The sequence below is a fragment of the Phyllostomus discolor genome, chromosome 5 (assembly GCF_004126475.2).
Source record: "Phyllostomus discolor isolate MPI-MPIP mPhyDis1 chromosome 5, mPhyDis1.pri.v3, whole genome shotgun sequence".
Taxonomy (NCBI): domain Eukaryota; kingdom Metazoa; phylum Chordata; class Mammalia; order Chiroptera; family Phyllostomidae; genus Phyllostomus; species Phyllostomus discolor.
In genome coordinates this window covers 48,276,025-48,302,660 of record NC_040907.2, presented here as the reverse complement: position 1 = coordinate 48,302,660, position 26,636 = coordinate 48,276,025, and the positions used below count along the sequence as shown (strand labels likewise).

The following is a 26,636-nucleotide window of genomic DNA, read 5'->3' as shown; positions in this document are numbered from 1 at the left end:
TATAAAGGTGGACTGGTCATTCACTGAATTAGGGGCATAACCAGGGCTAAACCCCCAGGAACCTGTATTTGGTCCAGTGTGTTCCACTTCAGTGCCTGTGTTTGTTGCCTCTAGATTAAAGGGTTTTGCTTTGTTCTGGCTTTTTGTTTTGTTTTGTTTTGTTTTGTTTTGTAAAGCTTATTTATAAATTAGAGAGCATGATAAAACATAAAGAAAGACTTTAATGCCAAGCAACTGAGTATATTAATTCACATACTCATGTTCTCAGGAATTTATTTGTGCATCCATTTGTACCACAATTTACTGAGCACTACTGAGGACCATGTAGTGCAGAAGCACTAGGAATATACAGATGAAAAGACACTACTTCTTCTAGCCCAAGAATTTTACAGCTAAGGAGTAGAATGGGAATTGACAGTTGATATGAGTTACATTACAGAGGGCACTTATAAAGTGCAGCTTTGGCACACAGGAAGGTAGTATAAATCTTCCAGGGAGGAGTAGGAAAGGATTCACAGAGAAGGCAAATCTGAACCATGAGCTTATAAGATAAGTAAAATTTTATCAGGAAGGTGAGGAAGAGTAGTTAATTAAAAAAAAAAGGCACAAGACTTCCTCTTACCAATCTTTGTTTTCTCTCTCTCTCTTTCTAAATGTTCTATTGTTTTTGTTTTGGAACATATACTTACTCTGCATTAAAAATGATGTTATTTATGTTAATATATAACAGGTTTAATACAGAATTAGGTAATATATAATAGGTTTTTTTAAATGATTTGTAAGGTTTTTTAAAAATTATTTTATTTAATTATTTTTAGAGGGAGGGGAAGGGAGGGAGAAAAACAGGAAGAGAAACATTGATGTGTCAGAGAAAAATCCATGGGTTGCCTCTCCTATATGCCATGATCAGGGACCAAATCCACAACCCAAGCAGGTGCCCTGACAAGGAATCAAACCTGTGATCTTTTGGTTTGCGAGACAATGTGCAACCAACTGAACCACACTGGGCAGGGCTAATGAATTTTTAAATTGCTCTTAAGCTTCCTGCCTTCCACACTGGACTTAATTTTCTTACTAAATCCTCCTTTCATGCTCCTCTGTTTCTTACTCACTCATTTTCTCTTCTTTATCATTTTAGTACTTTTCCTAGCCTCATCCCTTTTAAACTTCTCTTTTGTCTCTGCCTCTTTCTTCTGTCTTTCCTTTCCTCCTTCTTTCACTTTTTTTTTTTTACTGGCTCTGTTTTGAAAGTTTTCTTTTCTCTCTCTCTCTTATAACTCTCCCTTTCTTTTGTGTCTGCATATTTTACTGACTTCTACTTAAAGTTAGCCCTCGCTCCCTCATCCCTCCATTCTCTGCCTCACTTCCTCCCTTTTTTTCTTTCCTTTCCTTCCTTTTCTTTTCCCCTCTCTCCCTCTCTCACTCTCTCATTCTCTTTTCTTGTTTGTGCAATTCTTTTTTTTCTCATTCTTTACAAACTAATTTCCTCCCTCCTTTTCTTTCCTTTTTTCTGTACTCTTTTAGACAGGCTTCTCTTTTTGTAAAGTATATTTTATTGATTATGCTATTAAAGTTGTCCAATTTTTCCCCTTTATTCCTCTCCACCCTGTACCCCCTTCCCTCCAGCATTCACCCCTACTTCATGTCCATGGGTCACACATATAAGTTCTTTGGCTTCTCCATTTCCTATACTATTCTTAACCTCTCCCTGTCTATTTTGTGCCTACCAATTATGCCTCTTATTCCCTGTACCTTTTCCCCCATTCACCCCCCTCCCCTCCCTGCTGCTAACCCTCCATGTGATCTCTATTTTTGTGATTCTGTTCCTGTTCCAGTTGTTTACTTAGTTTGTTTTTGGTTTTAGGTTCAGTTTTTGATAGTTGTAAGTTTGTTGTCATTTTACTGTTCATATTTTTTTCAATCATTTTTTTAATTTTATTTAATCATTGTTCAATTACAGTTTTCTCCTTTTTACTCCCAATCCAGCATCCCTCCCACCCCTCCCCACTCCCCTCCCATTACCACCCTCCCCTTAGTTTATGACCATGTGCCCTTTAAGTTTGTTCCCGTGAACCCTTCCCACTGTCCCCTGAAATTCCCTCTACTCTCTTCTGTGGGCACTGTCAGCCTGACCTCTATTTCAGTGTCTTTGGTTATGTTTTGCTTGTTTCTTTGTTTTGTTGTTTAGGATCCTGTTAAAGGTGAGATCATATGGTATTTGTCTTTCACTGCCTGGCTTATTTCGCTTAGCATAATGTTTTCCAGCTCCATCCAAGCTGTTGCAAAGGGTAGGAGCTCCTTCTTTCTTTCTGCTGCATAGAATTCCATTGTGTAAATGTACCATAGTTTTTTGATCCATTCATTCACTGATGGGCATCTTGGTTGCTTCCAGCATCTAATACTGTTCATAATTTTTATCTTCTTCTTTTTCTTAAATAAGTCCCTTTAACATTTCATATAATAAGGGCTTGGTGATGATGAACTCCTTTAACTTGACCTTATCTGGGAAGCACTTTATTTGCCCTTCCAGTCTAAATGATGCTTTGCTGGATAGAGTACAAGGCAGAAGGGAAGAGGCTGGGGGTGCAAGGCAGAGTGGAATAAAGGGTGGAAAAATGCACAACTGTAATAGCATAATCAATAAAATATACTTAAAAAATAAAAATATTTCTAAAATGTTAAAACATTTCATGCTTTTAGGATGAAGAAAGCCAAATATTTCTAGTATTAGGCATAGGCATTTGCAGATTCTCTGGTGTAAACTATATTCAGGGCAAGCCTGTTGTTATATAAAGGACAGCTTTCTGAAAGAGGATTCAGAAAACTCTAGATTGGGATTTCAACTCTGTCACATACTAATTGTGGTACATTAACAATTTACTTAACCTCTCTGAGACCGTGCAGTTATTTATTAAAACAGGTGCAGTGCCTTTTATCTCACAGAGTTATTTTGAGAATGAAATAAAAAAGTGAATGGTGTCTGGCAGGGTCTTACATGTATGCAATAGGATCTTATTAAATGATTTGCTAATCACAATCCCATGAAAACATTTCAGTTAAGTTTTATCTCTTTACCTCAACACAAAGACACCCTTTCAACCTCTTTCCTTTTAAAAAACAACAGAAATAACACGACCTTATATAACTCTGCTTTAGAGCTGTTTATGACTGAACTTTCTTATTACCAAGAGAACATAACAACTGCTTTCTTGGGGAAAGACAGTCTCCAGGGATCTGAGCAGGGGATCAAAATGAATCTGTCAAGGTAAACATTGCAATAATCCTGAAAGCACAAATCATGAGATGAGGAAATAATACAATGTCTGACATGGTATTAATCTCAAATCCTTTAGACTACAGTCTATTCATGAATAAGTACAGGAAATAATAATTACTGATTAATTATTATCCAACCATAAGTACAATATAAAACAGTAATTAATGAAAAAGAAAGTAATATTTATTTGTCTCTTTTGCTACAAAGCTAAATAATATTATCTGAGTCACAAAGAGATTTTTGGCCTCACTTACCTGTGCCATACACACTGTCACTATAAACAGTCTAATAATTGTCCTAATAATAGCCAATTCAGATACAAAGTACTGGCTATGAAGTAGGAAACCATTATATATATATAATTTTATTTTTATCTTTGCCTAGATGATAATGTAACAATTACCCTTATCTTTGTTTAAAATGTTAAGTTTAAGACTACATTAAGTAATACTGGATAGAAAGAAAATTACCTTCATAGTCCACAATTTTTATCAGCGAATGAGTTCTGTTTCATTATCATGTGATTGCGTTTTTAAGCTAGACAGAAAATGAGGCAATGGACTGAAAGCTATTATGAGACATTCATTCATCTACTCAAAGAAAATAAGTAGCACAGATCTACTATTTGACAGGCACCACTAACAAGAGAAAACACCCAGTTTGTCTGCCAAAGGGCTCACAGTATAGGACATTCAATGTTGAATGGGCAGTAATGAGCAGCATGCATTATGTAGAGGAGAGACACATCGAAGGGATTGATTAGCATGAATAAGAGGGTCATAGATTAACACCAGGGCATGGGTTTGAAGGATGAATGAATTTCATCACTGGAAAATAATTGGAAGAATAATCCAGTTGGAAGAAATATCACAGACATTCAACATTATGTTTTGTGAATTATATCTAGTTTGTATGGCTCTAAAGAATAGTATACACAGATGAATAGTAGTAGAAAACACAATTAGATGTATAAGAGACAGAGTGTGTTGACACTGAAATGTAATGCTAAGTGATACAAACTTTGTTTCATATATAATGGAAATGGGAGATGTTTTTGCAGAACCATAAACAGGGGATCAAAATGTATAGCTCTGCACTCCAGAAAATATGTTCTTGTGGCAATAATAAAGTGATTTGAGGAAACTGGAATCTTGAAAGGAGGATAATAAGAAGACCAAAACGATGTATCAAAAAATAGGAAGAAAATCAAGACACAATAGTGATAAGAACCAAGGGTGTAAGAAGCTTTAAGGAGGAGGTATAATAAACAGGTCTTACAACACAGAAAAGTCAAGCAAGCTAAGGACTGAGAAGTGATTATTAAAAAGAGAAATTTGGTGGTCATTCACCAGCTTTGAACAGAAGAGTATTAGCGGTAGAAGCTTGATTTGGGGTGCTACAGGATAAAATCAGCATCTTCAGAGGCTTTAAGTACTAAAAAGGTTAGAGTGTATCCCATGGGGGATTCAAAATAAAAACAACACTGCAGAGCCAATTTACATTAGATGGGGAAAAATAAAGTCTAAAGTTATACTTATGACCAACCCAATGACAAACGGAGAATTTTTTTGTTCCTGGAACAAAGTCTTGATCCCACCCTCATACAAACATCCAGCAAATAACTGGCCTAAAAGAACTCATTTCACTCAGAGATGAATGCGAATCAAAAACAAAGGCACACAAGATCTGTCAAAGGAAGGAAGGGAGATGGAGAGGGCAAGAGAAAGGCAGAAAGGGAGGGGTAAATCAATGAAAAACAAAGAACACTACTAAAAACATATTATTTTGAGACCAGATAATTTCAATCAAGCACATTGCTGTTGAACTTTGTGTGTACGTGTGTGTAGAGGAAAGATACAGAGATGACTTTGTAAAATAAGATCATAAAAGAGATACAACAATTGGCAGAATAGTGCCTAACACATGGTAGTAGATGTAAGAAATACCTGTCAAATGAATTATTATCGTAAAACAACAAAAGAAGGTTAAACATGAATACAGAATGGCAGAGCTTAGTGAAGAAGTCAAAGCACATAGTAAAATCAACACAGAAAAAAAACCCAAGTTGAAAGCAGCAAAAGGACACATGGCAATACTGGAGACATCAGGGCATAGACTTGCATAGAGCAAGCAAAGTAAACTGAAAGGAATAGGATTTTTACAGAATTGGAAAAAGAAACCAAAAAAGGGAAAAGGTGTTACTATTAAAAGGCAGATATCTAAAGGTATAATTTAAGGTAATTTTCCAGAAATAAAAGAATGCTGAAGAATGAAAAAGACATAGTATAGTCTATAAAAGTGACCCATAACAATGATATCTAAGTAAAGTTAATAGATTCAAAACTGAAAAAAAATCATTCTAGATTCCAATAAATAAATTAAGCCTCTAACTAAAAATATTTTTAGTAAGAAATTCTACCCTGATTGGGTAGCTCAGTTGGTTACAGCATCATCTTGATACACCAAGGTTGCAGGCTCAATTCTTGGTCAGGACACATACAAGAATCAATCAATGAGTGCATCAGTAAGTGGAACAACAAATTGATGTTTCTCTCTCTCCCTCTCTCAAATCAATAAATAATCATTTTTTTTTAAGAATTTAAATTCTGTCCTGGCTGGTGTAGCTCAGTGGATTCAGCTCAGGCCTGTAAACCCAAGGGTTGCTGGTTGGATTCCCAGTCAGAGCACATGCCTGGGTTGTGGGCCAGGTCCCCAGTAGGGGGCCTTTGAGAGGCAACCACATTCTGATGTTTCTCTCCCTCTCTTTCTCCATCCCTTCCTCTCTCTCTAAAAAAATAAATAAATAAAATCTTTAAAAGAATTTAAATTCTAATTGTTTATGCTACTACTGTCGTCCTAATTTTCCTCCCTTGCCCCCCCAGCACCCCTATTCCCACAGTCAAGACACTGTTGTTAGTGTCCACGGGTGATGTGTATATGTTCTTTGTCCCTTCACCTTCTTTCAGCCAGTGCCACCCTCCCCTCTTACAGCTGTCAGTCTGTTCCTTGTTTCTGTGCTTCAGATTCTATTCTATCACTACATGTATTTTTGAACTTCATATACATGTAATCATGCAGTATGTTCTCTTGTGTCTAGTTTCTTTTGTTCTGGTTAATGCCACTGAGTTACAACTGTTTTGTCACATCTATCAGCAGTTCATTCTTTTCTATCTTGCTGATGACTTTCATTTTTTATATGTATCATAATTTGTTTATCCTTTCTCCTAGTGCTAAACAATGAAGTTGTTAACATTTGGAACATTATGAATATAACCGCTAAATACGTCTTGTACGAGGTTTTGTGTGTTCACGTATGCTTATTTCTCTCAGGAATTACCTAAGAGTAAAATATCTGAATATACTCAAAGAGTATGTTTAAATTTTTAAAAAACTTCCAAGCAGTCTTTCACGGCAATTTTAATATTTTATATGCCAACCAGCAATATATGAGAATTCCAGTAGTTGCAAATTCCCATCACTTTTGGTATTGTGAAGTTTTAGTTAGTTAGTTAGTTAGTTAGTTAGTGAGTGAGTGAGTGAGTTGGATTCCACCTCTAGTTTCACTAGTAGCCATGTGTTCTTTCTTACACTCAGTCTCCATAGTGGCACTGGCACTTTCTTTGAGCCCCAGATCATGGCAGGAGGGTTTAGGCACCTCCTTTGACATATTCAGAGGTAGGTGAGGAGAGTCCCAGCACTTTGCTGCTGTTGCTGCTGATAATGATGATGATGATGATTTTGAGGGCTATGACTCAGGGACTTCCTGGACACAAAATCCTATTTGATAGCACAGACAAGAGCATGAGAAGAGTTTGAAAAGATAGCTCCAGAGTTTAAGCCTGTTCCTATCATTAGCAATCAAAAAGAAGTTGGGAAAGCAAACTTATTTTTAAAAGGGAGATATTGACTTTATTTAAATATATGACAGTAGTTGTAATCCATTAATTTTTTTCCATGTGTATGTTAAAATGTCCAGCACTAATAGTTGAAAATGCTATCTTTACCCTCACTGAAATACTTAGGCAATGTAGTTTAAAAATTACTTGATCATAGGGTTTTCAGGAACTACTATAAAGGATACATGGAGATAACCAAGGGGGAGGGTGGCAGCAAAGGGAGGGAGGTGGGTTTGGCTGGGGTTGTGGGGAATGGTGGGGAGAAAATTCAGACAACTGTAATTGAACAACAATAAAATAATTTTAAAAAGAATATAAGTAATAAAAAGAATACATACTTAAAGATAAGTAATTAAAAAGAATATAAAAATAAATGATTAAAATGATAAATTTTATATCACAAAAATACATATTGAAAAAATTACTTGATCATATATACATGAACTATTTTTGGATTCTAACATATTTCATTTGCTTTTAGTGACCTTCCCTACACCACACTGTCTTGAAATCTGTTAGTGTAAGTCCTCTAACCCTATTTTTCTTTTCCAAAATTGTTTAGCAATTCTAAGACCTTTATTTCAATATGAATTTCAAAAATATCTTAAAAGCCTACTGCAGCTTTATGTTCAAGAACAGTTTGAGTAGAAGATAGCCATGAACTTCTGAAAGGTCAAAGACTGGTGGGGGTGAAATAATGCAGAAAGAATACTCCTCCCAAAGAATTACTCCTGCACACACCCCTTCCACAACCACCACCCACCATTAATTCATCTCTTCCTCCTTGAGGGGGTACAATAAGCCTTTAGTACATTACATGTTATGTACAAACTATTAGGTTATCCTTTACTACTTCTACGCTTGTCTCCAATGGATACATTTTAACATATAAAAGTTGTTTGAGTGTCATGGGATAGGATGACACAAATCACATTTTCTCCATGGAAATTAATGAAAATATTTATTTTCATTTAGTGCCTTATTATTAATCAGCAGGATTGTACAGAATGAATTAAACTACTTAAACAAGGAACCAGTATATTCTGTATATTGTCATTATGATATTAAGTAACTTATTTGTACAGTGGCTCTCCTACATGTGTCTATTTTAAATACAATGTTTTTTTATTGTGTGATACTTAGCTCCTAGTCTAAGGTACTAATTTTATATATTTATTATGAGGAGTTGTTTTTTACTCATTGCAGTTTGTTGCAGGAAATATGATTTACTTTACTACACTATACTATTTACTTGACTAACTACTATTTCACTCTATGGTACCATCTGCGGGCTACATTTGAACTAATGAAACAGAGGTGGCCTATGTTGGCAATGTCATCATGAAATTTAGCTCAATGAAAAAGAAACAATGGAATATACTAGAGAAGAAAAAGCAACAGACAACAAACAAAAGATTTTGTTGTTGTATTGGGTAAGAGTGGACTTGAATAAGTCTGTTCAGAGAAAAAAGCTGATATAGAGGGAAAGGCTGGAGGCAAAAAGATAAGTGATGGACTTCAAGGGGCTAAGATCAATAGCACACACAGACAATTAGCGTTCGATGGAAGCGTGGGCCAGGGCAAGTATGGGTACAGATGCAGACACATTTCTAAGTGGAGAGAGAGTTTAAGTGAACAAGGTTTACATGTATATCCACAATTTTCTTTTAAAAGCTGATTTTAGGGAGCTGGAGGCCTAATGACTTTTCAGACTTACTAGCTGATTAAAAGGCATAAAAAGGCTTTGGGGGATGTTCTGTTTGGTGATTCCCTTTAACAGTAAAATTAGATCCTAATCTATTAAACAAGGTTACTCAACTAAAAACAGTAACCCATTGATGGGTGCCCCTGTCAAAATGTTTAAGTCATAAACTCTTAAATTATATACTGTCAGTATTATGAGCATCTCTGTTTTGTAAAAAGTTGCAAACAGAAGACCTTAGTTCCAGTCTGTTTTAATTACTGTGGTCTTAAGCAAATAAGAGGATTCCACAAACCTCAGTTTCCTCACCAGTAAAATGAAAGGATTGTGGAAGACAACTTCTAGTCCCTTCCCAGCTCTGGAATTCTACGATTCTATGGATTCACTAGGTTTTAAAAGGAAATAAAGCAAAAGTTGGAGAATTGCTATTATAAAAGTTTCTCTGTGTCAAAGAATAAATTGATGAACTGAAATTAAAAACAACACACCTACATCTAGATTAGATTTAGCAATACTGCTTGACTTCCAAAAACAGCGGTTATGAAGATGATCAGACCACAGATGACATCATGGATCATTGGAAGCTGTATCCAATTATATTAGTGGTTCCTAGAACCACTGTTTGACTTCCAAAGGGCACATTTCATTTTTCTACAATGACAAGTGAAAATAATGTTCTTTTTCATATTAATCATGTAATACATCAAAATAATTTACATAGATGGCAGCTACCATTAGTGCACTTCACTCTAGAAATTCAGCCATGACTTTCATTAAGTGAAAAAGCATTTCAGTCTTAAATCCATTAAAACACTGAAATATCACACAAATGACATAACTAAGATTAATTGAATCAAAGTAAATATAGTAAAGATTTTCTTATGTGATTCACGCTTGTTAGTGAAACAAGAAAGGCATGTGTTGCAACAGTGACATTGACCAGATATGACAGAATAGTTCCTCTCCTGCAACAGACACACAGAAGATGATACATCAGAAAAGTAGGATTATTCTACCTCCTTATAAGGTCTTTAATAAGTATGAAACTACCAGAGAAGAAAGAGTAGTGAACCCTTAAGACAATATATACTTTCATCAGCTGATAATTATTTACTTGAATTTACCAATTATTGATTATTCAAAATGTGAAAAGATTGGACATTCATTAGATAACCTCTCATCTTTAGCACATGGTATAAGTAAAAGGATGCTCACAACTTGAAAGTTGAATAAATGAATGAATTAAAAATAAAAGACAGGTTCTAGTTTCAAGAAGCCTTTAGCAATACATTAAAGATAACAAAATTATAAAAATCTTTTACAAATAGTGTCAAATGATAATAAACATTTATTGATATCTAACTGCATGCTAGACACTATTATTCTAAGAACTTATCTCTTTCAATTTTCATACTTCCATCAAGTAGTACTGTAATCACTCCTATTTTTACAGGTGAGTTGTCACAGGTCACAGAGCTAATAAAAGTTGGAACGCAAACCCTGGCTGTCCGACTCCAGAGCACAGGCTGCTTACCAACCATGTAAGCTGCTGCATCACAGTCCCTTGGTTGTCGTTAAATCTGCAGTGTGTGTTTGTGTGTGTGCATGTGTTTCAACTGAAGATGTGTTTCAAGTGCAGCCTTCACTTGCAAAACATATGCAAGCATTCTATGCCATGCCCCCCGCAAGATGTTTGCATCCACTTCTTTCTCTTGCTTGTCCATTCTGCTCCATGTATCCAAATTCTTCAAAATGAGCTTAAACCCCATCTCTCTCATGGGATTCTACATCTCTCTCAACTCTGATTACAGCAGTCTTCAATTATCCTTTAATTGGTTGATCTTATCTTATTTCCAAAACTAGAGTGAAACCACTTTTGAGACTGAAAACATGTATATTTCAATCTACCACAATGTCTAGCTTGATAATTGATTCATTTGGTCTGGATAATCAAGTTACCACAGTAAAAAAAGCAATACTGAGACCACGTATACTTGCATTTCTTATGGTGTCTAATTTAACTACTGATTAAACTTCCAATTTTAGATTTTAACTGTATTAAAATAAACATACAATTTGATGTAGCAACACACATATATTCACACATGCAGTCATATATGAACAAACACAGATACTCTTTCCACAAAAATGCAAACCAGTATAAGGCAAATGAATTATCTTTAAATTTTTTAGATTTGTTGAAGTAGAAGAATTGAACCTGAATTTGAAAAATAAACAAATACTGGATTCTGCCAGACAATAAGAAAACAAATTCATTAAATTTTAAATTACATAATTCTCCAAGTTATTATAAGATTTGCATTTCCAGGAAATTCTAAATTCTTCATATTCTCAATAGTACAAATAGGATTTTTAAAAATTTATGGGTTAGATGTTTAAGTTAGAGAAAGTTAACCTTTAAAACTATTGAGCTCACCAAATTAATAGCTATTTGACCTTGGCATGATTCAGTTTGGGGTATGATTAACCTTTTGTAAGATTATGAATCCAGGGGAGGCTGCAATAGGAAGGAATTTGTACTACATTTACTGTTCATAGCAGTAGTTATGGACATGGACTCTATAGCACAGAATTGTAGCTTTTCTATGAGGATGTCTTCTGAACACCATGACCCCAAATGAAAGGAAACCTCTAAAGAAATGAACACTGTAGTCCACAGTGCTAATCAATGTGCCTGTCCTAGGGTGCCCTCACTAAAGCAGCAGCCACACACTGTGAGGCCTGCCAGAATGTACCGGGAAGATTGTCCCTGTCCCTCCTCTGCCAGCCCTCAGTCAAATGTAGAGTTATCTGGCACCTCATTAAAAGAACAAATATTTTCAGCAGCAGCAGGCACCTTCCTTGGCTTCAATTCTAAACACACTTGATATTACAGAGCATTTTATTTTTTGAAAAAAAATATGATATCAATTTACTTTCTTTTTTAGCATACATAGCCTATATTTTAGCATATATTTTTATATAAATTACCTTCTAGTTACCCATAGTGTAAACAGTGAAGTGTGAAAAGCATGGAATTAATAACAGAATATGCGTAAGAGTTCACAGTGCTTTATAACACACTTTCACATGAGTCTCATCTAATTCTTTTACCCCCAGAAGGTACATAATTACTAGTCCCTTTTGCAGATGAGCAAACGAGACTCAGAAAGGTTTACCCAAGGTCAGATAAGCAATAATGTTTATACAAATTAAGGAATCAAATTAAGACCTCAACTCCAAGTTCAGTATTCTTCCCACTATTATGGCCTAAGTTGAAATTACTTTATTTGTATCTTAAAGGCATTTTTATCTTCAGTGCTCCCTATTAAAATTAAAATACTCCTATTATCTGCAGCATTATTAGATTACTTTTCTTGTAAAATCTTTTTGAAAAATATTACATGTATGTATATATTATATGTCCCATAAAAGCATATATAAAACCTTTAAAATGTCTTTTATTCTTCTGTAGGCTGATAATTTTACATACATGTTGTTTTTGAGATAGCTACCATGAAGAAGAAAATATCAATATAACTCAAAACCCTTTGCTTGACCTATCCTTACAATATAAACCCTTCACTATATGGTTATTCAACATTAATAATGATTATTGAGAAATATCATCCATTGCATCTTCACCATAATTTATTTAACCATTTGCACATTATTGGATACTAAGATTATATCCAGGTTTCTAGTAGAGACTATACTGCTGAGAAAAAAAAATATCTCTACACTGCTAGGAAAAGACTATTTTTTCAGTAGCCAAGGTAATAAGTAGCTATTCAGATGGTTTTAAACTTGCTTTAATTGGTCAATGATAACTCACGTCAATGACCAACCTTCTGAAAGACAGCTAGTCAATGACACACCAAGATTCTGAAAGTTGGCCAGCTGGAAACAGCCACCCTTCAGTAGCCATACTTTTGAAAGTCAGCCAAACAGCAACAGGCACACACTGGTAACCATGCTTCTACAACCAAGGGTCACCAATCACTACCCATTGCCATATTGTTTTAGGCCGCTGAACAAGAAACTCCTTGCATCTCAAAATATTACAAAATCAGAATAACGGTTTGCTCAGAAAGGCCCATGTCTAAAAAGCAAGGTTCTCCCTTGCTTAAAAAACTGAAAAATTCAGTATTTTGTTTCATATTTTGAATAGAAGAACAAAGATCTTCCTATCAACAAAGATCATAACTTTTGCATAGATTTATTTTCTTTTAATTATTTAAGAACAAATTCTCTGTTTCAGTTTTATTGCCCACATATGAGTGAAATCATATGGTTCATAGCTTTTTCTGATTGACTTATTTCACTTATCATAATATTCTCAGGGTCCGTCCATGTTTTCATCAATGGCAGTATTTTGTCTTTTCTTATGGCTGAGGAGTAGTCCATCATATACGTGCACCATGTCTCTATCTAGCCCTCTATCAAAGGACACTTTGGTTGTCTCCACATCTTGGCCACCATAAATAATGCTGCAATAAACATTAGGGTGCATATATCTTTGCAAATACATGCTTTCAAATTTTTCAGGAGGATAGCCAGAAGAGGGATTGCTGAATCATATGGTAACTCTATTAATTTTTGGAGGAACCACCATACTGTTTTCCACAGAGGCTGTGCCAGTTTACATTCCCACCAGCAGTGAATGAGGGTTCCCTTTTCTCCACAACCTTTCCAACACTTGTTATTATTTGTCTTGTTGATAATAGTCATTCTAAGAGGTGTGAGGTAGTATCTCATTGTAGTTTTGTGGTTTTCCTTAATAACTAGTGAGGCTGAACATCTTTTCATATATCTGTTGCTCATTTGTATGTCTCCTTGGGAGAGGTGTCTGTTCAGGTCCTCTACCTATTTTTTAATTGGACTGTTTGTTTGGTGTTGAGTTTTATGAGCTCTTTACATATTTTGATATTAAACCTTTATCAGAACTACTATTTGCAAGTGTCATCTCCCATTTGGTCAGATGCCTCTTTGTTTTGCTGTCAGTTTCTTTTGCTCTGCAGGAGCTTTTCAGTTTGATATAGTCCCATTCATCTATTTTTACCTTTACTTCCCTTGCCTTTGAGGTAAATTTAATAAAACATATTAAACAATTAAAAATTAATAGAAAGAACAAATTTGCATTAAAGTGGTTATTAGACCAAAGAGCAGAGCAATACATACTTTATGCCATGCTATTTTTTTCTCAAGAGTTATTTTGAGTGGGCTGCGAACCAAAGTGTCGCAGGTTCGATTCCCAGCAAGGGTACATGCCTGGGTTGCAGGCCATGACCCCCAGCAACCGCACATTGATGTTTCTCTCTCTCTCTCTATCTCCCTCCCTTCCCTCTCTAAAAATAAATAAATAAATAAATATCTTTAAAAAAAAAAGAGTTATTTTGACTAGCAATGTCTCCAGCAGGGTATAAATATATCTCCCTACTTCTTTCAAACTCCAGCTCCAATCACATTCTTTCTCTGTAGCTTTTTACTCTTCTGTCTCCTCTGGTCTGAATTAAGTCTTTTCTCATCTGTTCTTCTGTCATAATTTTTACACATACTAACTTTACATTATTTATGTTTTGTATAAGATAATTATTAGTGAACTTATCTCTTCCCCCACTAAGCACTTTATTTTATACACCTTTGAATCTCAACAATACTGATACTATTATATTTTTAAATGTTTGCTGACTTGGTAGGCATAAATTGGTAGTTTAAGGTTGCTTGAATTAGTATTTTAGTCCATTTTTCAAGATCACATATTGACATAAGAGTATGAGAAGATGAGAATGGGTCCCAGAAAAAGAAACTAGGAAGGTACAACAACAAAGCTATGCCCATTGTGGGTCCTGTTGAAAATTATAAGCAAGAAAAACAATTACCCTTTACAAGAATTAGCCAGCTCACGTACTTTCCAATAATGAATGTTGTAAATAGGGCTCCCTGAGAAGCAGATGCTGAGTCTTAGATCAGCATTCCAGTTAATTATTAGGAAGCCCTTTGGGATTCTCATTTGTAGAAATGAGGACAAGGAAGCAGGTCTGGCAAGGAGAGAAGCTGAACTTCAGTGCAGCTCCAACAAAGGCCTCAAACAATCCTGTTGCTCTCCCATGTTGAGTCCAAAGGACCAAGCCCTTTATACCCCCACATTGGCCAGTCATTGGGTACAGACTGCTCCAGGAAGGGACCAGGACCTCGGTGAAGGCAACTGACTGAGAGCAATTCCTGAAAGCTGACAGCCATTCATCAGTCTTGAATGAGTATGAATGGTATAGCCCTGCATCTAGAGCACAAAGACAGAACACACTCAAAGGGTTTAGTTTAAGAGCATTTGATGAAAGTACATTGTACAGAGAGGAACAGGCAGGGTTAAGAAGACTGGCCAAAAAATTGGTGAATCACCCAAGAACTAGCAACAGTGGGAAACTGTTATCACCCTTAAGCCTGAAGGAACAAGGGAAGGGAACTGAGCCACTGAGACCAAACAAGAGCTGGAGTCAAGAACAAGGGGCTACTTGACAGTTGTTAAAGGAACACAGTCTCTGCCAAAACTATGGTCTGGGAGGGGGGAGAGGGGAGACAAATACTTCAACTCCCCTCACCTTCCCTCTCTGCTTCTTCTCCTGCCTTCCATAGCTAAAATTAATGGGAATCCCCAGAGCAAAAGTCCCCGAGGTCAGCCTCCTAGAGCAGAGAGAAAAACAGCAAATGGATCCAAAGGCACAAACAGAATAACCAGGACCAGCAGGGGAATGTTTTGCTACTCAAAAGATGGCCTCCTGCTTCAGCCTGGCCAGATCACCTTTTGTCTAAATTCTGAGTCCTCATTAGTCAAAAGTCAGCAGAGCTGTGCCCAGTGGCTGACATCACTTGTAGACTCCTTTGTCCAGGTATGAAAGGGAAGCTGAGCAGCATAGCTGGAGCTGTTGTTCACATTATTTCTTCCCTGGCAGGATGTGAAATGTAGCCAATGAGGGTACAAGGAGTAAAGACTCAGACACGTCCATGTCATCTTCCTGTGTCTTGTAGTGATTGTGATGCATATGCATATTTGGAGAAGCAGGAATACTAATGACTTGGGGAAGGCAAGCCAATTGCATTTTCCCTTTTGTAATCCCTTTTCAGAGTCCTTACATAAGGCAAGAAAAATACTCAGACCAAGAAGAGCATTAACATTATGCTGGTCTATGCAAGTAATGAGAACAGAAAGAAGACAGACACAACCAATCTTTAATAATCTAGGGGTAAATAGTTCTTAAATCTATTTAGGAATCAATACTCTTCAATGTATAAGTCACCTTGAGCTAAAGGGCAATTGGTCATTCTCTTTCCATTTTTTTTATACCCCTTGTACTCTAGATGTAAAGGCCTAGTCATTAAACCTGAAAAAAAAAAAAACTCCCTTTAAATCTGTCAATACTTTTATTTGTGCTTTTCTTGAGCCCAAAGGCCCACCTAACCGGATTCCAGACAACCTCCTACTTCTTTCAAAATCTGGCTCAAATCACATTCTTTCTCTGTAGCTTTTCACATTTCTGCTTCCTCTGGTCTGAATTAAATCTTTACTCAGTGTTCTTCTATCATACTCTTTATACATATTAACTTTATATTATTTATGTTTTGCATATGTAATTATTATTGAACTTATCTCCTCCCCCACTAAGATGTTTATTTTATGTATCTTTGAATCTCATTCATTTAGCAGGTACTTAATATTTATTCAGCAAATAAGTAACCAAATAAAAACTCATATGAAATACCGGGTTGGGGGTGGAATCAGCATATACCTGTGCCTGCCACACAGTAGGTGTGCTAGTTCTGGGCCTGTGTCCTGGGACCCACTCTTTGCTCACCCTTCCCTGGTTTGGTAGAGTATATGTGTCAGTAATTATGTAAAGAGTTCAGATAATACTTGGTATACAATAATTCCTCAACAAATTAGGTATTCTCATTATTTAATCATTTCCTAAAAATTTTCATATTGACTTTATAATCTTTTAAACTGCTTTGCTATTAATTTGCATTAATAGCATTAATTGCATTAATTTGAAAGTGTTACACAGAAACACACTTTCAGACTCTATCATTTCCAATCATAAAAATATTTTAAATTCTGTGAGTATAAAAAATAGTGATTAAATATTTTATATATGTACAATGTGTCATAAATTTAAAAAATGTATTTAATCACCCTGGCTGGCATAGCTCAGTGGATTGAGCACAGGCTGTGAACCAAAGCATTGAAGGTTCAATTCCCAGTGAGGGCACATGCCTGGGTTGCAGGCCACATCCCCCAGTGGGGGCCGCGTGAGAGGCAACCACACATTGATATTTCTCTCTCTCTCTTTCTCCCTTCCTTCCCCTCTCTAAAAATAAATAAATAAAATCTTTAAAAAAAAAGAAGTGGAAAAAATGTATTTAATCAACAGGTTTAAGATCACATATTTCTGGAGTCTTGACTATCAATAATTTCAATAATTTATTAATGTGGACTCCAAAGAATCTGGCCTATACAATGACACTGACACTAAAACAATTTAATAGTAAACAAAAAAATGTCCATTTTATCTTTCTAAATTGATAAATCTCAATCCCACAATAAATTTTATACACATGTGTATGTATGTGTATACATGTAATGTGTACATAACTGTTAATATTTATTTTAATCATTTGACAAAATGCAAAGTATTTTTTCCATTGTGTGTTATGATATTCATAAGCTTCATGACCCTGAACCATAGATACTGGCAACTTCTTAAAGACCATGTTTTAGTCAGTTAAATTTTGGTAAATATTGATAGCATTAAACTATGTAAAAAAATGTTTATGATAAAAACTTACACAGTGTTTAATAGTGGAGAAATCTAGAATAAAAACAATAATAAATAATTATAAATGACTCAGGTTGCAGGTAGAACTTTAGGATGTGTAACAAAACTTTTCATCTACATTGTTCTTTAAATCCTGAGAAACTCATCCTGCCCCTCCACCTCATTTCAATTTTTTAACTACTTTGTACACGACAATAAATAAATTGCAATAGGATGAAGATCAGAATATAATATAAATAAATCTATATAAAATATTCTTGAATAAACTGCAAAAAAGAAAAATAATAAGTTGGCACAAATCTTTAGCTCTACTTATAAAGTATCATGTCAAGCCCCAAACATATATGTTGAACTCAATGTTTCTATAAAATACATGTCTGATGATGAAAAAGAACCTTGATAGCAAAAAGAAGTGTTCATGTTCATATATTCAATTAAAGGTTCTTTTATATTAAATTACTAATTAATTTCCAAATATTTTTCATGTCTTTTACATGTTTCAAAAGAACAACTTAGGAAAGTTTTGTGATGGCTGTTATGCCAATTCCTTCATAAAACATAGTTTTAAAGGACAAATGACTTGTCCTGGCCAATGTGGCTCAGTAGGTTAGTGTGTCATCCCATGGACCAAAAGGTTGTGGGTTCAATCCCCAGTGGGGGCACATGCAAGAAAGCAATCAACTGATGTTTCTCTCTCTCTCTCTCTTACCCACCCTCCTTCCCTCCCTTCTTCTGTCTCTAGAAACAATAAAAAAATATCCTCAGGTGAGGATAAAAATATAATAATTAAAAGACAAATGTCTTAAAATCCTGATTTCTTGCCTTTTATCTCACACTGTATAATTCACACATCATACTCTACCACTTTAATCTTTTTTTTAAGATTATTCTAATGCTTAGAAAAACTCAGTGATCCCTATTTCATAAAGCTCAGACTCTCTGCCTGGCTTTCTGGAACACAACCCCCACCTTACCTCTGAGTCATCATTGCTGCCTCCAGCCCAGCTGATTTACCTACCTTACAGTCTTGGGTTCTACCTTGTTGTTCCTGCCATCCTTAGAAGGGGAACCCCACATACACACATACCTCAAAGCCCAGCAGAACCCCTGTCTTCCTGGCCAGAGAGAAAAGGACTTCCCCTTCAGAACTAGCAGTGCAGTTCACTTGCGTATGCACCACCCATCCACAGCCCAGCATTTTCTACTTAAAATGGTTATTTTTCCATGTCCCCTTCTGGAAGGAGGGCTCCTGAAGAGCAGGGTCTTTTTATCATATCACCAGTAGTTGGCACATAGTGGGCCCTCAATAAACATTTTTGAATAAATGAATATTGGTATATGAAGATGTGGATCCAAATGCCAGCTCTGAACATGACTGAGCAAGCCATTTAATTGCCAGAGACCTCAAGTCATCTCATCTATAAAGTGAAAAAAATCGCATCTGTATTCCTTTCTCACAGGGATGTTGTCAACAGTACATGAAATGATGTATGTGAAAGCATTTTTTTATGTGACATGTGCTACACAAATGCTTTTGTTATACATTTTTATGTCTCTCCACAATGCTTAATATACAATACTTTGCACATGCTTTGTGTATAGTAAGCATTGAATGAAGCATGCTGATTGATTGAAGATGGAAAAAAATCTACATCCATTATCATTTCCTTTCTGTCCTCCTTTGAAAATTGTGGTGGCTAAATAGCTGCCTTTTTCCTTTCCCAAGATATTAAGTGAACAGAGATTTACTTTGCTAATCTATTCATTGAGTGCTGAGGATTACAAGGCTGCTATAGTTCAGAATTGTTAGTAAGCCTTTGATCTAAGTACTAAGAGAGGTCCAGTTAAACTGCCACTGTTCTTTATTTCCTTCCATTGTCAAGGTGAACCCAGCACCAGCTGAAATACCGCCCTGACAGGGAAGTGCCGGGTCATGGTTGCATTTTCAGGACTGCACATTATGCAAGACCAGACTCTTTCTCTTGACTGTGTTTTATTATTTGTCATTAATTATTAACAATTATACAATAAATTATATATTTAAATTAATCACTCAAACACAATCATTCTTTTCAACACTCATAGCAATTTTTCTGAAAATGATTTCAAAGTTCTAAATAATTTTGCATTGTAGGTAGCATTTTTTTAAATTATATTTTCTGAAATATAGTTAAATTTAGCATTTATATATCTAAAAACATGAATTCAATAAGCAAAGCTGAAAAATTGAATAATAACTTATACATTATATATATAGGTTTTCTCTATTAAATTAATCATGAAGCCAAACAGTAACCATGAAGAAAACAATTTTCAAATTCACTTATTCTTTTTTAAAAGCATCTTGCATCTTGTTCTTAGTACAATACTCACATTTTCACAAAAGAATCATATTCACAAAAGAAGAACTTTCCATCTTTTGTTGTATTCAAGAGTGAAAAGTCATATTCAGAGCTTAGGCAAAGTTGATTAATATGCTAAACAGACCTCCAGAGATAGAAGTTCAGGCGTTATATTTCTTGGCAAGCATCATGACAGAGTTTTTATTGATACTTATTATGGAGCTGTCACACAAGTCCGCCAGCTGACAGGCACGATGAGAGAGGCAGAAAGGGTAGCCTTCTGAATGTCCAGTCAGATTAAGGAAGGCTGTGTGTCAACCGGTGCCTGAGCATCAACCCTTCAGTCAGAAGTAAAGCCTCTTTCTATACTTGGCAACTAGTAGACATAAAAATAAAGTACAAATTCTAACGAACTATGTACCAGGCATTATGCCAACTCTTTCACATCAATCCTAACAATAAGACTGTGGAATAATTTTCCATTCTTATTTTATAGATGAAGAAAGAGAGGCTTTGAGAGTTAAATCAACTGATTTCAGTCTTGAAGCTAAAAAAGGATTTAATCCTAGAACTTTTATGTTCAACCACCATGCTACATACTAGCTTGCAGTTAAACTAGCAGACTAGTCCAGATTATAGAGAGGGAGGGAGGGAGGGGTGTGGATGTAGGGGGGGAGAGAGAGAGAGAGAGAGAGAGTCATAACTAAGCAAATTTTATATCTTAATTCTACAAGCACTGGTCCAGTACTTCAGGTCCAGGACTAGTTCTGACTTTAGATATAAGGAAATTTGAAACATAATAGAAAAGATCTAATTAGTCTGCCATTTGAACAGTTTTGACTCTAAGTCTCAAATTAATATCCAAGCATCTATCTTCTCTTAGGCGGCAAATCTCTGCCCTGAACTCCAATTCTGGCACTAGGTGCCTATTATTGCCCTCTCTTCCTGGGTCTAAATGTTCTGCCCAGGATGTCAGTGTTGATCATGTCCAGAGCTGCAGTGCTGGCCTTGGACATGAGGCTCACAGGATCGTCCTCCCTCTACTTTTGGCATCCCTAATTTGATAGGTCCAACCCTCTGGACCCAGATATGATCTTTCTTACCTATCTGGCTTTTAGACCATTAAAAGTACCCATACAGGCCTACCTAAGTTGTAACATATTGCTATCTGTCACTGTGCTCTCTAATAATCTTTCATGATTCTAAATTAAACAAGGGTAGGCTTGGCAACACCCATAGGGTGGCATTAAGACATTATTACTGGTAATTTATGTAAATTATCTGATGTCCTAAAGACTTTTATCTATTGGTGATTTGAAAGATGAATTAGTATATTGTAATTATTTTGCTGATTCTCTTAGTCTCAAAGACTTTTCCTAAGTAGTGCTAAGCACTCAAATGGACATTTATTGATTTCTTTTTAATTATACCCCAAATATCCTCTGCATGATTTTTAAGTAAGAAGTAAAAATTTAACACCTCTATTCTTAAATTTTGGTTTAGTTTAGTTTTTTTTTTTTGACCAGTGGCAACAGAGTGAGTGGGTTAGTGGAAGATAACTGAAAAATAATATCCTTTGATAAAATAACTTTGAGCTCAATAAACAATAGAAATGTTGTTGTGAAGACGTCAGCTCAATAAGCAATGGAATGTGCTGTGTGAGCATTTCAGAACATGATCGGAAGACAAATATAACAGCTAAGAGCATGAGTATGTTGGTTGTGGAGAAATGGTGAGGTTGAGCAATGCCTTTACAGACTTCTCAGCCTCGTTCTGAAATTTATTCAGCTTGAAGCAGAATATAAATGCATAATGAATCAACCCTCTTGGGAAACAATTTTCTCTGTCTCTCTAGTCAAAAACTTCTTGGATATTTTAAACCTTTGTATGATACTGTAAAAAATGGGTAAAGTAAGTGTTGAATGGAAAATACCTAGTCTAAAATTAATCTTATGACATATGTGAGCTGTCTTGGTTCTCAAATCCTTCCCACAGCCATACTCATATTTTCAACGTTTCTGATGAAAGCAAAATTAAAGAGATAACTAAAGACTCTGATTGCCTTTATGAGAGCATTTCCATGAGATGAGGAAAAAATAACTGGTTATAAGTTAAAATATAACTAAAATTTATCTCTCATACTGAAAGATAAAAATCTACATTTTTCAAAAATGTGATTAAGGTAGGTAATAGTGTGGCTCTGTTCCAGCATTCTGATGGCTGAAGCTTAAATAAATTAACACAAATATTGCCTCAGAGACTATAAGCAGTGGGTTTCATTCAGCTATTGAGAAATGTGCTCAAACAGTGCAGCTCCCTCTCAGAAAAACAAGGCGGAATTTCGGCACTCTTGGATGCAATTTCTTCTCATTGGAAACTGACTGACACTAAATGCCATAATGATGATTGGTTACTACAAGTGGATTACAAATTCTTTCTGTGACATCTGCAAGCTCCCATACCCGGTGTACCTACAATGCATACACACACACACATACACACACACACCAACTTGCCCTTTAACACTTTCAGAAATGTTGTAACTAACATTAGTTCAAAATAATTATGTTTTTTTATCCCAAATTTCTGAGCATCTGCCAAGAATCAGATGGGGTTTTCCATTCCCAAACCTGGACTTGCTCTTTAAACATATGACCCTATTTAATTCCCCATCTCTGATCCAGATTATCAGTATTTCACAAATTGTCTCCTTGGCAGATTGGTGCCCATTCACCTGCCGAATCAGTGCCTAGCAGAGTCCCGTCACATACCACATGCTTGATAAACATTTGTTCAATCACTAAACAAATAAATGAGTGTTCTGTGGCTAACCCTAGCCACTTGTAAGAGGGAGTAGCAATGGAAGGGGAATGTTAACCCAACTTTGTATGTCATCCTTTAAACCCATCCTAATTTTCACACTTTCTGAAACCCTCCCTTAGCCACTAGGCAATGTCATTCAAAACTTGCTCTGTTCCTTGTACATCCTTATATCATCACAATGTTTAACAATCTCTGTCTCCCACTGGAGAGCAGGGCTCCCAGGGCCTGCAATGTAGGGGGATGCTCCACTACTGTTCAATGAATGGGAGTGGATAATAGAAATACTTACACTTCATCAGAGGCAGCAGCAATCAGTGAAATGCCTGAGAAGTAGAATAAGTTTGGGCCAGAGGGAATATAGGCAGCCATCTGGAATGTTTAGAATTTAAAACTTTCTATAAAGCAGAGGTTATCAATGTCAAATTTAGCATGGAGGACAAAGAGACTGAATACTAAGAAAAGAACAGGAAAACAAGAACCATGTTTTATATATTTACCTCTTTATCTCCAGGACCTGGCTCTGAATCAGATATTTATTAGCCACACATCACACATTTATTAAATGACAACCAAGTGAGTGAACTGATGACTTTTATAAAACCAATGTCAGTGGAATTTGCAGTATCAGAATCAGAGGAGAAATAAAAGGATTCTTACAAGAAACAGATGGTGAGGCCAAGTATGCATTCTTACTCCCCACTATGCCTGAAAAATCAATAAATATGTGCTGGTTGACAGATTGACAACTGCTCCTTTCGATGTGTGTCTCTCTGTGTGAAAAAGATGCTGACCACTCCGAACAATGACATAGGGCACAGAGAACAACTCCTATGTAGAGGGGATAACAAGTCAGATTCATGCTCCAGTTTAGTGCTTCCCAAGCACTTGTAGGGCATGACTGTAAAAGAAATTATAATCTCTATGTAATATACTAAAATGAAAAGACAAGGATGCTTACAAGTGGAAATTGAAAGTTCTAGTCCAGGAGATGAGTGTCTCAGCTACCCTAAGGGCTATAACAAGCTTATAGTTCATTCTCATTAAACACATGGAAGCTTTGGTTTGGTACAGAGTTGAGGAAATTGTCAATCTCTCAGACAGACCTTTTTTAAACCTAAGACACAAATATGTTACAAAGTTAAAAAAGAAAGAACTTTGTACTTATCTGCTATTGTAGATTTCTAGGGAGCCATATATGTGAATCGAACTGTAATAATTTTTATTAGTATTCAGGATTTTAAAATCTGCTTTGGCCTTCCTTCATCTTGTACTGTGAAGAACACTTCTTTGACAGTCTTATAGCCCATCCTCTGGTTCTTGTACTCTCAGTTAAACATCTTTTTTCCCCTTAATCAATTTTTAAAAAGTGTTTATCAAAGGATGTTTCAAGCATATCCCACAGTAGAGAAAGAATACAATAATGAACCTAAACCACCCAGTTTAAAAACTTAACTCATAACTGATCTTTTTCCATCTAGACCTTATTTAGTTTAGTTGACTCTAGACATCATCTTATCTTACCAACAAAGGTTTTACTTTACCTCTCCAAATGTTATGGATTTTCAAAAATTTTTATTGTAATGTTTTTCCATTCCCTGCCCTAATCTTTCCTTGTCCAGGTCTTGGGACAACCTGCTCACTCACAGAAAGTTTGTACCTGCCTAATAGCCATAATCTATAACCAGTCAGTGGTCATCACCCTCCAACCAGATAGTTTACTTCTCCTGCATCAACAGTAATGAGGACTGGAGGGACATGTCAGGAGTGTTTCTCTAAAGATTATCTATCTACATGGAAATAATAAGAGTGGAAGACTTTCTTATCACCAAAATTATGAAACAATTACCAATCAATTTGACTACATTAACTTAATGTGATATATAATGTTTTCCTAAAACTAAGCTGTCCACATTGAGTACACTAGAAGAAAGTTTTATTTATTTATTTATTTATTTATTTATTTTAATCTTTCAATGAACTTTTTATTGGCCTCCTGCCCTGCTGAGGAGTGCCCCACTTCTGCTGCCTCTAATGCCTCAAAACTTTGGTGTCATTGACTTCAGATACCACTCTGCCATCCACAATCCTGTGAGTCATGGTCTTTTGAATGATTTGCAAGGAGTGGCTCTTGCCTAGGGTGTCAACAGGACTGAAGTCTTCTCCTTCTTCCAGTAGGCTGTCATAGGTGGCAGTCTCAGCCTCCAGCTTGACCTTGATGTTCAGCAGGGCCTCATACTCCTGGGTCTGGCACTGCCCCTCTGCCTGGGTCTGGGACAGTTCTGACTGCAGGTGCAGCAGGATCCCATTGAGCTGTTCCATCTGAATGGCATAGAGCATCTCCACCTCCCTCAGACTGTTCTCCAAACTGACCTTCAGATTCCTCATTGAGTCCAGGTCAATCTCCAGTGGCTGCACCACACATCTCAGCTCCATGAGTGTCGTCTCAGCTGCACCTGTCTAAGTGGCCTGCGAGGTGACCACTGTGGTGCTCTTTTCAATCTGATGGGACCAGTACTTGTCCAGCTCCTCTCAATTCTTCTGAGCCAGCTCATCATACTGGGCCCAGATGTCTGCCATGATTTTGCTGAGGTTCTGAGATTTGGGGACACTCACCTCCACAGACAACCCAGAATTGGCAATCTGGTTTTGTAGACCATTTACTTCCTCCTTGTGCTTCTTATTCATGAAGAGCACCTCCTCCTTGAGAGCCTTGATCTCTGTCTCCAGCTGCAGCCGAGTGATATTGGTGCCATCAATGACCTTTTGGAGCCCATTGATGTCACTCTCCACAGACTGGCACATGGCCAGCTCCTTCTCATACTTGACTTTGAAGTCATCAGCAGCAAGACAGGCACTGTCAATCTGCAGAATGATGCGGGCATTGTTCACAGAATTTGCAAAGATATGAGTCCTCAGGTCCTCGATGGTCTTGAAATAACGCCCCCAGTCTCTGATCTGGGGTCCCTTCTTCTCTAAGTGTTCCCAGATTTTGATTTCTAGTCTTCAATTATCAGCCTTCAGGCCTCTCACCCTCTCCAGGTAGGAGGCCAGGCAGCCATTCAGGCATTGCATGGTCTTCTTCTCGCTCTAGATGCCCCCTATGCCCACCAGACCTCCTGCCATCCCTGCAGCCAGGCCCCAAGATCCCCAGCTGGCCCACACACTGGTGGAGTAGTACACAGAGATCCAGGAGTCAGAGTCCCCCAGTGCCTGCATAGATGCTGTCTGCACTGCTGGTCTGCCGGACCTGGCTGCTGGGTGATGACTGCATGGAGCCCAGTGTCCTGTAGCGTGTGGAGAAGCTGGAGTGTGTGCTGAGGTTAATGTTGTTCAGTAAGTGAAAAGCCAAGACTCAGGTTGAAGCTGCTGCATTACTTATTCATGCCAGTTATTACTGGCACAATTATTATTGTTTCCAGAATACTTTGATTAATTATTATTATACACTAATTATTATTATTTTCCCTTTTCAAGAGGAAACCCATTTTTTGATGACCAGTTTGTCATTTTATGGGACAAATAACGTAAACTCAACAGAAAGAAGGGATACAGATAATTAATAATATTTTATGTCACTTACTTTTATCACCAAACAGAAAATCTGAACATTCTCACTGTACTCATGGATAACAAAAAGTAAAGTCCTCAAAGATCTAGATATCTATTAGATGCCCGCTGGAGAAATACTGGGCATAGAAGGGAAATATACAAATGGCTGAGATAGAATACGTAGTTGCCAAAATGTGGCAGTACAGTAATAAT

General features: G+C 36.5%; 1 protein-coding gene and 1 pseudogene across 2 annotated transcripts in view; both read right to left on the bottom strand.

Annotated features, from left to right (window-relative positions):
* Positions 1 to 26,636, bottom strand: part of PDE4B (phosphodiesterase 4B) — a 530,477-nt gene that overhangs the window by 447,557 nt on the left and 56,284 nt on the right. The window lies entirely within an intron of this gene.
* The window catches only part of LOC114496970, a 58,195-nt pseudogene continuing 55,384 nt past the window's right edge, over positions 23,826 to 26,636 (bottom strand).